Source organism: Ranitomeya variabilis, chromosome 2, assembly GCF_051348905.1.
Source record: "Ranitomeya variabilis isolate aRanVar5 chromosome 2, aRanVar5.hap1, whole genome shotgun sequence".
Taxonomy (NCBI): domain Eukaryota; kingdom Metazoa; phylum Chordata; class Amphibia; order Anura; family Dendrobatidae; genus Ranitomeya; species Ranitomeya variabilis.
The window spans coordinates 909,410,025-909,424,877 of record NC_135233.1 but is presented as its reverse complement, the minus strand read 5'-3'; the positions used below and the strand labels follow the sequence as shown (position 1 = coordinate 909,424,877).

Below are 14,853 nucleotides of genomic sequence, written 5' to 3'. Positions count from 1 at the left end.
TAAATTGTCCACCACATGAGTCCAAATCCGCTGCAACCTGTCCACCACAGAATCTACCCCAGGACAGTCCGAAGGCTCAACCTGCCCTGAAGAAAAACGAGGATGAAAACCGAAATTGCAAAAAAAAGGCGAAACCAAAGTAGCCGAACTAGCCCGATTATTAAGGGCAAACTTGGCCAACGGCAAGAAGGTAACCCAATCATCCTGATCAGCAGACACAAAGCATTTCAAGTAGGTTTCCAAGGTCTGATTGGTTCGCTCCGTCTGTCCATTTGTCTGAGGGTAAATGAAAAAAACACAAGGCGCCCCCAATGTGTCACACTGTTGAGGAAAAACATACAACCCTTTGCAGGGAATGTACTCACCTATTTGAGTTGTGAACCTAGGTCACAACTCCCATGTATGCTTAACCGCAGCAGCAGGTCTCCACAGAAATCCAACAAGGATGTTGAGAGTAGTAGTCTTAGGCAAACTGAAGACCGCGCACACGGTGTGAATTTTTAGGTAATTTATTGAAGCCTACGCGTTTCAAGAGCTTTCCTGCTCTCTTCTTCAGGGCATAGATAGATAGATAGATATGAAGAAGAGAGCAGGAAAGCTCTTGAAACGCGTAGGCTTCAATAAATCACCTAAAAATTCACACCGTGTGCGCGGTCTTCAGTTTGCCTAAGACTACATTTGTCTGAGGGTGAAACGCCGAAGAAAAAGACAAATTAATGCCCATTCTACCACAAAAGGACCGCCAAAACCTAGAAACAAACTGGGTACCTCTGTCAGACACAATATTCTCCGGAATACCATGCAAACGAACCACATGCTGGAAAAACAAAGGAACCAAATCAGAGGAGGAAGGCAACTTAGGCAAAGGTACCAAATGGACCATTTTAGAAAACCGGTCACAAACCACCCAGATGACAGACATCTTCTGAGACACAGGAAGATCAGAAATAAAATCCATGGAAATATGCGTCCAGGGCCTCTCAGGGATAGGCAAGGGCAAAAGCAACCCACTAGCACGAGAACAGCAGGGCTTAGCCCGGGCACAAATCCCACAGGACTGCACGAAGGAACGCACATCCCGTGACAAAGAAGGCCACCAAAAGGACCTGGCAACCAAATCTCTGGTTCCAAAGATCCCAGGATGACCGGCCAACACCGAACAATGGATCTCAGAAATCACCTTACTAGTCCATCTATCAGGAACAAACAATTTCCCCACAGGACAGCGGTCGGGTCTATCAGCCTGAAACTCCTGAAGCACCCGCCGCAAATCAGGGGAGATAGCAGAAAGAATCACCCCCTCCTTGAGAATACCAGCCGGCTCACGGACTCCAGGAGAATCAGGCAAAAAACTCCTAGACAAGGCATCAGCCTTCACATTCTTAGATCCCGGAAGATACGAGACCACAAAATCAAAACGGGAGAAAAACAAAGACCACCGAACATGTCTAGGATTCAAGCGCTTGGCCGACTCAAGGTAAATCAGATTCTTATGGTCGGTCAAGACCACAACACGATGCTTGGCTCCCTCAAGCTAATGTCGCCACTCCTCGAATGCCCACTTCATAGCCAACAACTCCCGATTGCCGACATCATAATTACGCTCAGCAGGCGAAAACTTTCTGGAGAAGAAAGCACACGGCTTCAACACAGAGCCATCAGAACTTCTCTGAGACAGAACAGCTCCTGCCCCAATCTCAGAAGTGGCAACCTCCACCTGAAAAGGGAGAGAAACATCTGGCTGACGCAACACAGGGGCAGAAGTAAAACGACGCTTAAGCTCCTGAAAGGCCTACACAGCCGCAGAGGACCAATTCACCACATCTGCACGTTTCTTGGTCAAATCGGTCAGAGGCTTAACCACAGTAGAAAAATAAGCAATGAAGCGGCGATAAAAATTAGCAAAGCCCAAAAATTTCTGAAGGCTCTTCACAGATGTGGGCTGAGTCCAATCATAAATAGCCTGGACCTTAACAGGGTCCATTTCAATAGCTGAGGGAGAAAAAATGAACCCCAGAAAAGAAACCTTCTGAACTCCAAAAAGGCACTTAGACCCCTTCACAAACAGTGTATTAGCACGAAGAATCTGAAATACCATCCTGACCTGCTTCAGATGAGTCTCCCAATCATCGGAAAAAAACAAAATATCATCCAAATATACAATCATAAATTTATCCAAATACTCCCGGAAAATATCATGCATAAAGGACTGAAACACAGATGGAGCATTAGAGAGCCCGAAAGGCATCACAAGATATTCAAAATGGCCTTCGGGCGTATTAAATGCTGTTTTCCATTCATCACCCTGTTTGATGCGGACCAGATTATACACCCCTCGAAGGTCAATCTTGGTAAACCAGCTAGCCCCTTTAATCCGAGCAAACAAATCAGAGAGCAAAGGCAAAGGGTACTGGAATTTGACCGTGATCTTATTGGGAAGGCGGTAATCTATACAGGGCCTCAAGGAGCCATCCTTCTTGGCAACAAAAAAGAACCCCGCTCCCAACGGTGACGAAGACGGGCGAATATGTCCCTTCTCCAAGGACTCCTTTATATAAGTCCGCATAGCGGCATGCTCTGGCACAGACAGATTGAAAAGTCGACCCTTAGGGAACTTACAGCCAGGAATCAAATTAATAGCGCAATCACAGTCCCTATGAGGAGGCAGAGGACTGGATTTAGGCTCCTCAAATATATCCTGAAAATCTGACAAAAACTCAGGAACTTCAGAAGAAGGGGACAAGGAAATTGACATCAGAGGAATGTCACTATGTATCCCCTGACAACCCCAACTAGTCACGGACATAGACCTCCAATCCAGCACTGGATTATGTACCTGTAACCATGGAAACCCCAGCACAACCACATCATGCAAATTATGCAACACCAAAAAGCGAATATTTTCCTGATGTGCTGGAGCCATGTTCATGACTAACTGTGTCCAGTACTGAGGTTTATTCTTGGCCAATGGCGTAGCATCAATCCCCCTCAAGGGAATAGGACTCTGTAAAGGCCCCAAGGAAAAACCACAGCGCTTGGCAAATTCTAGGTCCATTAAGTTCAGGGCAGCGCCAGAATCCACAAATGCCATTACAAAAGTAGTACTAGCTCTGAGGAGGTGGTAACTTTACTGACCGCAATCCCTACTCCTAACACCAACACTAGAAATAGCCGTGGAGCGTACCTAACTCTGCCTAGACGCCTCTGCACAGCCTAAGAACTAGCTACCCCTGAAGATGGAAACGGAAAACTATCTCGCCTCAGAGAAACCTCCAAAGGAAGATAGCCCCCCACAAATATTGACGGTGAGTGGAGAGGGAAATGACAAACTCAGAAATGAAACTAGATTTTTAGCAAAGGAGGCCAGAACTATCTAAATAGACAGAGATAGAAAAGGCTACTGTGCTGTCAGTATAAAAACTAAAAGTCCACACAGAGTTTACAAAAATAACCACCACACCGACTCACGGTGTGGAGGGGCAAATCTGCGACCCCAGAGCTTCAACTAGCCGGAATATTTCATAATGACAAGCTGGACAAAAGAGACATAAATTGAACTGAACAGAAGGTCATAAGCAGGGAAACACCCAAAAACTAGCAGACTTATCTTAAGCTGAAAATGGACTGGCCAACAGAGAACTTCCAGGAAAGGACAGAATCCACAGGAAATACATTGACAGCTGGCATCCACTACAGCCAAAAGCCCAGTTAAATAACAAGGCCAGGAAACCGATTAGTGAACGCAGCTGCTAAGTTCCACTTGAAACCACCAGAGGGAGCCCAAGAGCAGAACTCCCAAAAATACCATTAGCAACCACAGGATGGAGCCCAAGAACGGAATTCACAACAATATTCCTTTATTTGGTTATACATTAAAAGTTATGTTTTAATTCCTGCTTATGCTATGTTCTCATGTTGACAGACTCCCATCAAAAAAGACTGATTGCTGCCATAAATTCAAGGTGTTTTGTCGCCAAATTATTGCTTGGCTATTATGTCTCTCCAAAACAATTCACAAAGGGCTTTATTTTTGTAAAAATACATGTTCATTTTCTTTGTAATAGTGGACCCCTGAATTGCAACTCTTGATACGTAGAATAGAATGATTTTATTTCAGACAATACATATTTCCAATAAACAACATTCATAGGATGGCTCGTTCTGGGTTAGCACTCTCTTCTGGATCATCCCCCTCTTCATCTCTTCCTCTCCTTCCCCTCTTTCTCTTTTATCTTCCTCTTTTCTGTAACCCCATATTATTGGTACTCTTAATCTAATGTTTATACTCGAGTCACTATTTACCCCTTTTTGATTCACTGGAGTTGGCCTGTTGATAAAAAGTTAAGGTTAGGCCTTGTAGATTTGCATAAATTAATCTTCTTATGTGACTCCACTCACCACATTCTTGAATGTACCTTATTGTCTTAATGGTCTCTGTTATTTATATTCTTTTTCCTTTCCTGTACTGTGCAATTTCTTTAATAAAAAGAACATTGAAAGAAAGAAAAAGAATGATTTTATTTCTCTCGGCTCATATGGGTTTGGTTTTAGTAAATTTGTATTAGTATTAGATTGTGTGTGATCAATGGTTTTCTATAATTTATGTACAGGTGCTTCTCACAAAATTAGAATATCATCAAAAAGTGAATTTATTTCAGTTCTTCAATACAAAAAGTGAAGCTCATATATTATATAGAGTCATTACAAACAGAGTGATCTATTTCAAGTATTTATTTCTGCTAATATTGATGATTATGGCTTACAGCCAATGAAAACCCAAAAGTAATTATCTCAGTATATTAAAATACTTTATAACACTAGCTTGAAAAATTATTTTAAAATTCGAATTGTTAGCTTACTGAAATGTATGTAGAGTAAATGCACTCAATATTTGATTGGGGCTCCTTTTGCATCAATTACTGAATCAATGCAGCGTGCCATGGAGGCGAGAGCACCCTTCAGCTTGTCTGCATTGTTGGGTCTGGTGGTTCTCATCTTCCTCTTGACAATACCCCATAGATTCTCTATGGGGTTAAGGTCAGGCAAGTTTGCTGGCCAATCAAGCACAGTGATACTGCTCTTTTTAAACAAGACATTGGTTCTTTGGGCAGTGTGAACAGGTGCCAAGTCCTGCTGGAGAATGAAATTTCCATCTCCAAAAAGCTTGCAGGCATAGGGAAACATGAAGTGCTCTAAAATTTCCTGGTAGACGGCTGTGTTGACTTTGGTCTTAATAAAACACAGTGGACCCACACCAGCAGATGACATGGCTCCCCAATCCATCACTGATCGTGGAAACTTCACACTAGACCTCAAGCAGCTTGGATTGTGTGCCTCTCCACTCTTCCTCCAGACTCTGGGACCTTGATTTCCAAATGAATTGAGAAATTTACTTTCATTTGAAAACACCTTGGACCACTGAGCAACAGTCCAGTTCTTTTTCTCCTTTGCCCATTTAAGACGCTTCTGGCGTTGTCTATTGGTCATGAGTGGCTTGACACAAGGAATGCGACACTTGAAGCCCACGTAATGGATACGTCTGTGTGTGGTGGCTCTTGAAGCAATGACTCCAGCAACAGTCCACTCTATGTGAATCTCCCCAACATTTTTGAATGGCCTTTACTTAGCAATCCTTTCAAGGCTGCGGATATCCTGGTTGTTTGTGCACCTTTTCTACCACACTTTTTCCTTCCACTCAATTTTCCATTAATATGCATGAATACAGCACTCTGTGAAGAGCCAGCTTCTTTAGCAATGACCTTTTGTGACTTAGGGTACCGTCTCACAGTGGCACTTTTGTCGCTACGACGGTATGATCCGTGACGTTCCAGCGATATCCATACGATATCGCTGTGTCTGACACGCAGCAGCGATCAGGGATCCTGCTGAGAATCGTACGTCGTAGCAGATCGTTTGGAACTTTCTTTCGTCGCTGGATCTCCCGCTGTCATCGCTGGATCGTTGTGTGTGACAGCGATCCAGCGATGCGTTCGCTTGTAGCCAGGGTAAACATCGGGTTACTAAGCGCAGGGCCGCGCTTAGTAACCCGATGTTTACCGTGGTTACCAGCGTAAAAGTAAAAAAAAAAAAACCGTACATACTCACATTCCGGTGTCCTTCAGGTCCCTTGCCGTCTGCTTCCCGCTCTGACTGACTGCCGGCCGGAAAGTGAGAGCAGATCACAGCGGTGACGTCGCCGCTGTGATCTGCTTTCACTTTACGGCGGCACTCAGTCAGAGCGGGAAGCAGACTGCGAGGGACCTGGCGGACACCGGAATGTGAGTATGTACGGTTTGTTTTTTTTACTTTTACGCTGGTAACCAGGGTAAACATCGGGTTACTAAGCGCGACCCTGCGCTTAGTAACCCGATGTTTACCCTGGTTACCCGGGACCTCGGCATCGTTGGTCGCTGGAGAGCGGTCTGTGTGACAGCTCCCCAGCGACCACACAACGACTTTCCAACGATCACGGCCAGGTCGTATCGCTGGTCATGATCGTTGGTAAATCGTTATGTGAGACGGTACCCTTAGGGTATGTGCACACGTTCAGGTTTTTTCGCATTTTTTTCGCGTTTTTTCACGATAAAAACGCTATAAAAACTCATTAAAAATGCATACATTATGCATCCTATCATTTAGAATGCATTCTGCATGTTTTGTGCACATGGTGCGTTTTTTTCCGCGAAAAAAACGCATCGCGGTAAAAAAAGCAGCATGTTCATTAATTTTGCGTTTTTTTCGCGTTTTTCCTGCTATTCTATGCATTGGGAAAAAAAAACAACGCAAAAAAACGCATAAAAATCGCGGTAAAAACGCATGCGGATTTCTGGCAGAAATGTCCGGTTTTTGTCAGGAAAATTTCTGCCAGAAAACCTGACGTGTGCACATAGCCTTACTCTCCTTGTGGAGTTTGTCAATGACTGCCTTCTGGACATCTGTCAAGTCAGCAATCTTCCCCATGATTGTGGAGCTACTGAAACAGACTAAGGGACCTTTTTAAATGCGTACGGAGCTTTTGCAGGTGATTTTTGTTAATTATTCTAATTTACTGAGATAATGACTTTTTGGTTTTCATTGTCTGTAAGCCATAATCATCAACATTAACAGAAATAAACACTCAAAATAGAGCACTCTGTTTGTAATGACTCTAAATAATACATGAGTTTCACTTTTTGAATTGAAGAACTGAAATAAATTAACTTTTTGATATTCTAATTTTGTGAGAAGCACCTGTACATAAACTAAAGCTGTGATTTGTGGAACATGTACCCATGAGATATAAGCTAGCTCAGGTGAAAGTATATTTTGGTTTCTAGCTAGGTAAAGGCATCTAGTGCCATCAAGCCACTACAATTATAATACTGAATTATGTCCACATTTCTTTCCAGCTGGATTCCCAGTCATCTTGAAAATCACCATAGTTAATTGAACTGCTATATAATGTATCTCAAGAGAGTTATTTCATTCCCTCTGAGCTTTGAATGAAAAAAGATTCACTTTTGCAGGGAACAGTCATATATTTAAGGTTTATAGCAATTCAAATGTTTAAAGTCAACTGCGGACCTGTGTGAAAAATGAAAGCGGAATTACAACAAGCAGCTAAATGAAACTGTAATGGCAAAATAGATTTATAACCTGGCTTGCTTTAACGAACGAACACATTTATCTGGAGGAAGAAAATGGGTTATTGATTTATTTTAAGAAAAAATATTCTGTCTGGACTGTCTCACTACGTTGTGATTGTTGGCATAATGCCCACAGGTAGCTTGTCTGGATGAAAGTGTATGTAAGATACCAAACTAATGCATTTACTAAATTTAACAGTAAAGCAAAGACTTATGTATCCACCAGAATGTAGCACACTGCCAAAAGCATTTTGGCTCTGCGTGGTTATTACGTAGCCTTCAGGAAACTATCCAAAGGATCATTTCTGAATAGACATGGGGTGGAAGTGGTCAATTTCAAAGTCATCCTAATTTACGTTATTTTAAGTGAAACTCTGGGAAAATTGATACAATTTGTAAACTAGTGATACTGTAGACTGTGCACCGGAGTGGTCTCTCCCAGAATACAGTGGCCGAGGACAAAGAACACGACCAGGCAATATGTTAAGGAACTAATTTTTACTGACGAGAACTGTGTTACCTTGGAAATAGCAAGAAAGAAACACAGTTAACTATCACACACACCTAGACCAGATCAGCTAGGACCCCTGTACTGCACAACCGATAGGCCCAGTATGTTCTATTGGGTACACTATAATTTTTCTTACCTGTGGTTTTGCCTAATGTGGTAAGCGGGAATTACCCAGAGCAGGGGTGTAATTAGCTGAGTGCAAGAGGCGGCCCCTGCAGCGGTGCGGCGCAGAGATTCACAAACTTAACAATTCTCTAAAATTACAATTCGTTTATGCTATCTATACACAAGGTCACCCACTGGGGGGAGTATCTAGCTAAGGTTCACACAGCCCTCTTAGCAAACAATGCCTCTGAGAATTGAGGTTTGGCGCCAAACTCTCTCTAAAGTCTGCATGCATGCACCCACCGGGATCCCTGTGTTGGGGCCTGAGCTCAGGACTTACTGGCCGTCAACTGAACACAGAAGTGGCTGTCTAATCATCCGAACGGCCATTCAGCTGGGAGACCGTGGATTGGATCCTTGGCTTGTAACCTGGAGAGCAATTTTTGCTGACAGCCTAGCAGAAGGACATTCATATCACAGCTGATGCCTTGGGTGGAATCTAACTCTGTATCCAACCGTAGTCGTCTCCCTGACGTGATTCTTCTTCTCTGACAGGAGTAACCAGAACAGTTGCACCTTTCCTCGATAATCTGACCAGCTCCTAGCACACTGCACACACCCGTTCTTCTTTACTCTTCTGTGCTCCCATCACATCTGTCTCTCTCTAACTGCACTCCAAGATGGCCGCCTGCAACTCTCAGTCATCCTTCAGTTTTCCAGCTGTCGCTGGGGGCAGCTCAAACTGGTTATCTCCCTGTGTGCCAACTGACATACAGGTGACAGTCATATGAATCTGCAAACTGCTGCTAAAACACCAATAACATCTTTTATGTTTACACAGGTAAACTGGTGTGAAGTGGGAATTACGCTCTAGCCTCTGGTGAACAGGGGTTAGAGTCTTTTCGATCCACCCCATCCAATCCATTATGATTTGGCTGTTCCACTCAGCACTCGAGTTTTCTTTCCTGGCAACTTCAACAGCATAAGTCCAGGCTGAATTTCAATTGGGCTGGATGTTGAATCCTGTTCTTCAGAGTATCTTTCCGTCAGGCACATAGATTTCAGCCAGCAGAATACCCCTGGGAATAGTGAGCTATCCAACATGTTAATGCAACGGAAGGGGCACACAACCATCTATCAGTTTTTAGCGCACGGGCCACTAAAGGTCTTGTCTGGTACTTTAACAACCAATAGAGCAAATGAAATAGCAACACGATCAAAATGATAAAAAGTAGTATCTTTAATTACTAATATATACCCAAACAAGTTAATAAATTTCACAAGAACACTATAACATGTAATAAATAGCAAGGGGTACAATTCCCCAATAATTATGGACAATCATAACACAAAGACAGAGCATATAGAGATCTATGACTTATACAGCCTGCTAACGACATATATCATGATGATATACATATCCATGCTGGTTATTTATAAAATTAAGTAAACATGCAATGCCAGCATGTCGAGGTGTAGCCACAGACTGTCACCCTGTTAGAAATATGGCCATAGGTAATTGATGTATTTTACTATATTTAGCATGACAACTTTTCGAGCCATTTTGGCTATATAATTTTCCCATAGCCCTTTAGGGCAATGAATGCCAGATAGTTGTGGATATATCTGCTGGCATTGCATGTTACTTAATTTTATAAATAACCAGCATGGATATGTATATCATCATGATATATGTCGTTAGCAGGCTGTATAAGTCATAGATCTCTATATGCTCTGTCTTTGTGTTATGATTGTCCATGATTATTGGGGAATTATACCCCTTGCTATTTATTACATGTTATAGTGTTCTTGTGAAATTTATTAACTTGTTTAGGTATATATTAGTAATTAGAGATACTATTTTTTATAATTTTAATCGTGTTGCTACTTCATTTGCTCTATTGGTTGTTAGTTATTGGCCTTGAAGAGGATCAAGTGTATTTATTGTGGAGGAATTGTTTAGGTTGTATACTTGTTTGGTACTCTTTCTTGTATACCGGCTCAATCAGCACCTCCAGTTCATTCAGCCGCCGATAAACTCCCACAGGTAACATCAGCAGTTGTTCTCTCTTTTGAGCGATCACCACTAGAAAAAGAGAGGGTACGCTGACCAAACCCACGGGATGACCGGATGAGGCACTCTTCTGAAAGCTGCAACTTCTCACCACCTGCTGTAGTACTTTCTGGGCTGGCTAATGGGTTGTCGTGCGTTGCCAGTACCTCTGACCTTCCTTAGCGAACAAACGGTTATCCAGATCCCATAGTATGTTCATTCCCAAGGTCGCGTCCATTCCCCTCCTTGGGGGATGATCCACCAGAACAACGCCATTTGTGCCGTTGTTTCGACCACATAGCTTCACTCTCATCCACACGATTCCCTTCACAAGCAGCTGGCCATTGTATGCTGCTGTAAGACAAACAACGTTCCCATTTTCGGGTTCCATCATATGACCAAAAAAACACTCAAAGATCTCTAGGTGCATAATGGTGCATTGAGACCTGGTAACCACCAAACACCTGACTTTCTGTCCTTCAAAATCAGCCTCTAGCATTGGACTGCATAAACACAAATCGTGTTTTCCCTGTTGTGGGCTTTGCAAATTGGAGGCCGCTGCAGGGCGCCCAGCAACTACAGCGGTTGGTAGTTTAACCCGTTACCGACATCGGGCGTAAAAGTACGCTGATGTCGGTATCCCCTGCTTTGATCTGGGCTCCGGAGGTGAGCCCACATCTTTTCCGGAATATGTCAGCTGTTTTGAACAGCTGACATGTGCCTGTAATAGCCGCGGGTAGATGCTCGATCCACCCGCGGCTATTAACTAGTTAAATGCCGCTGTCAAACTCTGACATCGGCATTTAAATCGCACTTCCGTCGGGCATGGAAATATGCCCACCGTGGACGCTTGTCACGCCATCGGGGTCATCGGTTCATCGGTACAACAACCAGAGGTCTCCTTGAGACCTCTATGGTTGTCAGTGCCGGACTGCTATGAGCGCCACCCAGTGGCCGGCGCTCATAGCAACTCAGCAATTCTACTACATAGAAGCGATCTGACGATTGCCTCTATGTAGCAGAGACAATCGAGTTGTGCCAGCTTCTAGTCTCCTATGGAGACTATTGAAGCATGGCAAAAGTAAAAAAAAGTGTTTAAAAATATAAAAATATATAAAAGTTCAAATCACCCCCCTTTCGTCCCATTCAAAATAAAACAATAAAAATAAAATCAAACATACACATATTTGGGTTCGGCGCTTTCAGAATTGCCCGATCTATCAATAAAAAAAAGGATTAACCTGATCGCTAAACGGTGAAGCGAGAAAAAAGTCAAAACGCCAAAATTACGTTTTTTTGTCGCCACAACATTGCATTAAAATGCAATAACGGGCAACCAAAAGATCATATCGGCACCAAAAAGGTATTAAAAACATCAGCTCAGCGGGCAAAAAATAAGCCCTCACCCAACCCGAGATCACGAAAAATGGAGACGCTATGGGTATCAGAAAATTGTGCAATTTTTTTTTTAGTAAAGTTTGGAAATTTTTTTCACCACTTAGATAAGAAAAGAACACATCACATTTATCTGTGTGAATAGTGTCTTATGCAAGCCATACCTGTGTGCATTTTTGCTACTAGTTAGCTGTAACGGGGTCTACCGTGCTGGAGTACCTCTTTCAGCACCACCCCGTGGTTCAGGAGGTCCACTCTGCTTTGGCTGGAGTATGAATGAAGGACGCTGGCTGGAATTCCTTGATTACATGGGCGCATATAAAAGATCACTGCTTCTCCACGTATTTCCAGTGTGACAACACTTTACTCACAGGACACAGAATATATATCACACAGATATAGAGGGCAGGCCAATTGAAAAGCGGCAGTCCAGACATACATTATAATAGCCGCAGGTGGCCGGAGCCTGCCGATATTTATTGTGGGAATTACAAAGGAGGGGGAGGTCAGAAGGAGAACATGGAACCTATTATACATACATATGACTGCACAACATATTCTGGGTGCTGGGGGTTCCGTAACATGGCTCCCCTTTTCAGCGACGCAATCGGCATACACAGTCTGATCCTTAACGGATCGGTTTGGGGATGACCGAAGTTTATGGGGTTGGTACAAGTTCCGTTTGTCGACTTAGTCCATCGGCGTTACCGTTTTGTTTTTTCAGCTCTGTAGTGGATGGTGAAGTCCAGAGGTTGTAGGGCTAAACTCCACCGTAGTAATCTGGCGTTGTCTCCGGAGACCCGATTAAGCCAGACTAGGGGATTATGGTCCGTTAGGAGGGAAAATTGTCGTCCATACAAATAGGGTTGAAACTTTTTGAGTGCCCATACTACCGCCAGGCACTCCTTCTCGATGGCCGCATAGCTTATTTCACGGGGCAGTAGTTTCCGACTCAGGTAAGCTACCGGGTGTTCTTGGCCGTCTGGCCTGACTTGGCTCAGTACTGCCCCCAATCCAAACATAGAAGCGTCTGTGTGAACAAGAAAACTTTTAGTTGGATCGGGTACGGCCAATACAGGGGTATTGGTGAGGGCGTCCCTTAGCTGGCGGAAGGCTACCTCACACTCTGGGGTCCAGCTTACCTCGCGGGGTTGGTTCTTACGGGTCAGATCAGTGAGGGGCTTGGCTACGCTGCTGTAATTGGGAACGAATTTCCTGTAATACCCCGCTGTCCCTACAAACACCATGACCTGGGTTTTAGTGCGTGGGGTGGGCCATTTGGCTATGGCCTCAATCTTGGCTGGTTCTGGTCGCTGTTTCCCACTTCCCACCCAATGCCCTAAATACTGAACCTCTGCTTTGCCTACGTGAGACTTGTTTGGGTTCAGGGTGATTCCGGCCTTGTGGATCCTGTCCAACACTGTCTCTAGGTGATTTAGATACTCTTCCCATGTCGCGAAGTGAGGTGGCGATGTCATCCAGGTAGGCACAAGCATAGTCCTAGAGACCATCCAGAAGCCGGTCAGCCAGCCTCTGGAAGGTCGCCGGAGCATTCTTCATCCCGAATGGCATAACTCAAAACTGGAATAAGCCGAACGGGGTGACAATTGCCGACTTGGGAACAGCGTCAGGACTAAGGGGAATCTGCCAGTAGCCTTTGCATAGATCGATGGTGGTCAAATACTTTGCTCCCGCCAGCCGGTCTAACAACTCTTCCACACGCGGCATGGGATACGCATCCGTCAACATTTTCTCATTGAGCTTACGATAGTCTACACAAAACCGTGTAGTCCCATCCTTCTTGGGCACTAACACTACGGGGGATGCCCAGGGACTATCTGACTCTTAAAAGACCCCTAAACACAACATCTCTTGTATCTCTTGTCACATCCCTTCTCGTACAGACTCTGGGACGCGGAAGGGGGGCTGTCACAGGGGGGGTCTGATCCTGGGTCTCAACCTTGTGTTGTGCCAGGCGAGTGTACCCTGGTCTCCCTGAAAACATCCTCTGTCGCTGCCTCAACAACGCCTCCGCCTGCTGTCTCTCCCAGGAACCTAGGTCTTCACCCAAGTGTACCTGGTCCCATGTTTTAGACCGAGTCCTTTCCCCTAAAACATCAGGCAAGGGAAGTCCGGCTAAATCCTCTGCTTCAGGTGCACAGATGGCCACTACCTCTTCAGGGCGCTCCCGGTAGGGCTTCAGCATATTCACGTGGAACATGCGGATAACCCTGGGGTCGTTACAATCGGCGACATTATAGGTGGTGTCGGCTATTTTCCCCACTACCTGGTAGGGCCCCTGCCATGCAGCTTGGAACTTGTTCTGCCTAGTGGGCTCTAACACCAGGACCTTCTGTCCTATTTCCAAGGTACGCTCTCTGGCCTTCCGATCGTACCATACACGCTGGCGCCACTGAGCCTCCTGCATGTTCCCACGTACAGCCTGGGTCAGCTCCTGTAGGCGGTCCCGGAATTCCAGCACATAGGGTACAATAGGTACCCCTTCTATGATGCCCTCCCCTTCCCAGTGTTCTAGCACTAAGTCTAGGGGTCCCCTTACCCGTCTCCCATATACCAGTTCGAACGGGGAGAACCCCGTGGATTCTTGGGGCACCTCCCGATAGGCAAACAGGAGGTGAGGCAAGAATTTCTCCCAGTCCCTGTAGGTCCTGGTAAAAGTCCCAATGAGTTGTTTTAACGTCCCGTTAAAGCGTTCACACAACCCATTGGTTTGCGGATGGTACGGGGCGCTTCTAATGGACTTTACGCCGCACAGCTTCCACAGTTGGTTGGTCACCTCTGCTGTAATCTGGGTACCCTGGTCCGAGATAATCTCCTGGGGAAATCCAACCCATGAGAAAACCTGGAGCAGGGCAGCCGCCACCGTGTCTGCCAGTATGTTAGGTAACGCAACCGCCTCTGGATACCGTGTGGCATAATCTACTACTGTCAATATATACCTTTTCCCTGACGGACTGGGTTTGGCTAATGGCCCTATCAGATCGACCGCTACTCGGCTAAATGGTTCCTCCACAATGGGGAGGGGGCGTAATTTGGCCTTGCATCGATCTCCCCTCTTGCCAATGCGCTGGCAACTGTCACAGGTCTGGCAGTACTGACGAACATCATAGGTTACCCCCGGCCAAAAGAAGTTTTGTGTCAAG

The 14,853-nt window shown here is 44.9% G+C and overlaps 1 protein-coding gene and 2 long non-coding RNA genes across 6 annotated transcripts in view; 1 reads left to right on the top strand and 2 right to left on the bottom strand.

Moving 5' to 3' along the window:
• Positions 1 to 14,853, bottom strand: part of SLC7A14 (solute carrier family 7 member 14) — a 196,186-nt gene that overhangs the window by 105,182 nt on the left and 76,151 nt on the right. The window lies entirely within an intron of this gene.
• LOC143810011 (uncharacterized) lies at positions 4,032 to 8,966 on the bottom strand. 4 transcript variants are annotated; one of them, XR_013222593.1, is made up of 3 exons: positions 8,545 to 8,966; positions 4,399 to 4,476; positions 4,032 to 4,327 (listed from the first exon to the last, which is right to left on the bottom strand). It is a non-coding gene; the product is annotated as an uncharacterized LOC143810011 (long non-coding RNA). The 4 variants fall into 4 exon arrangements; XR_013222594.1 differs by having other exon boundaries at positions 4,034 to 4,327; positions 4,416 to 4,476; XR_013222591.1 differs by having other exon boundaries at positions 4,037 to 4,327; positions 8,582 to 8,966.
• Positions 9,007 to 14,853, top strand: part of LOC143810012 (uncharacterized) — a 50,203-nt gene continuing 44,356 nt past the window's right edge. Inside the window, exon 1 of the long non-coding RNA XR_013222595.1 lies at positions 9,007 to 9,082. This is a non-coding gene — a long non-coding RNA (uncharacterized LOC143810012). The remainder of the gene's footprint in view (positions 9,083 to 14,853) is intronic.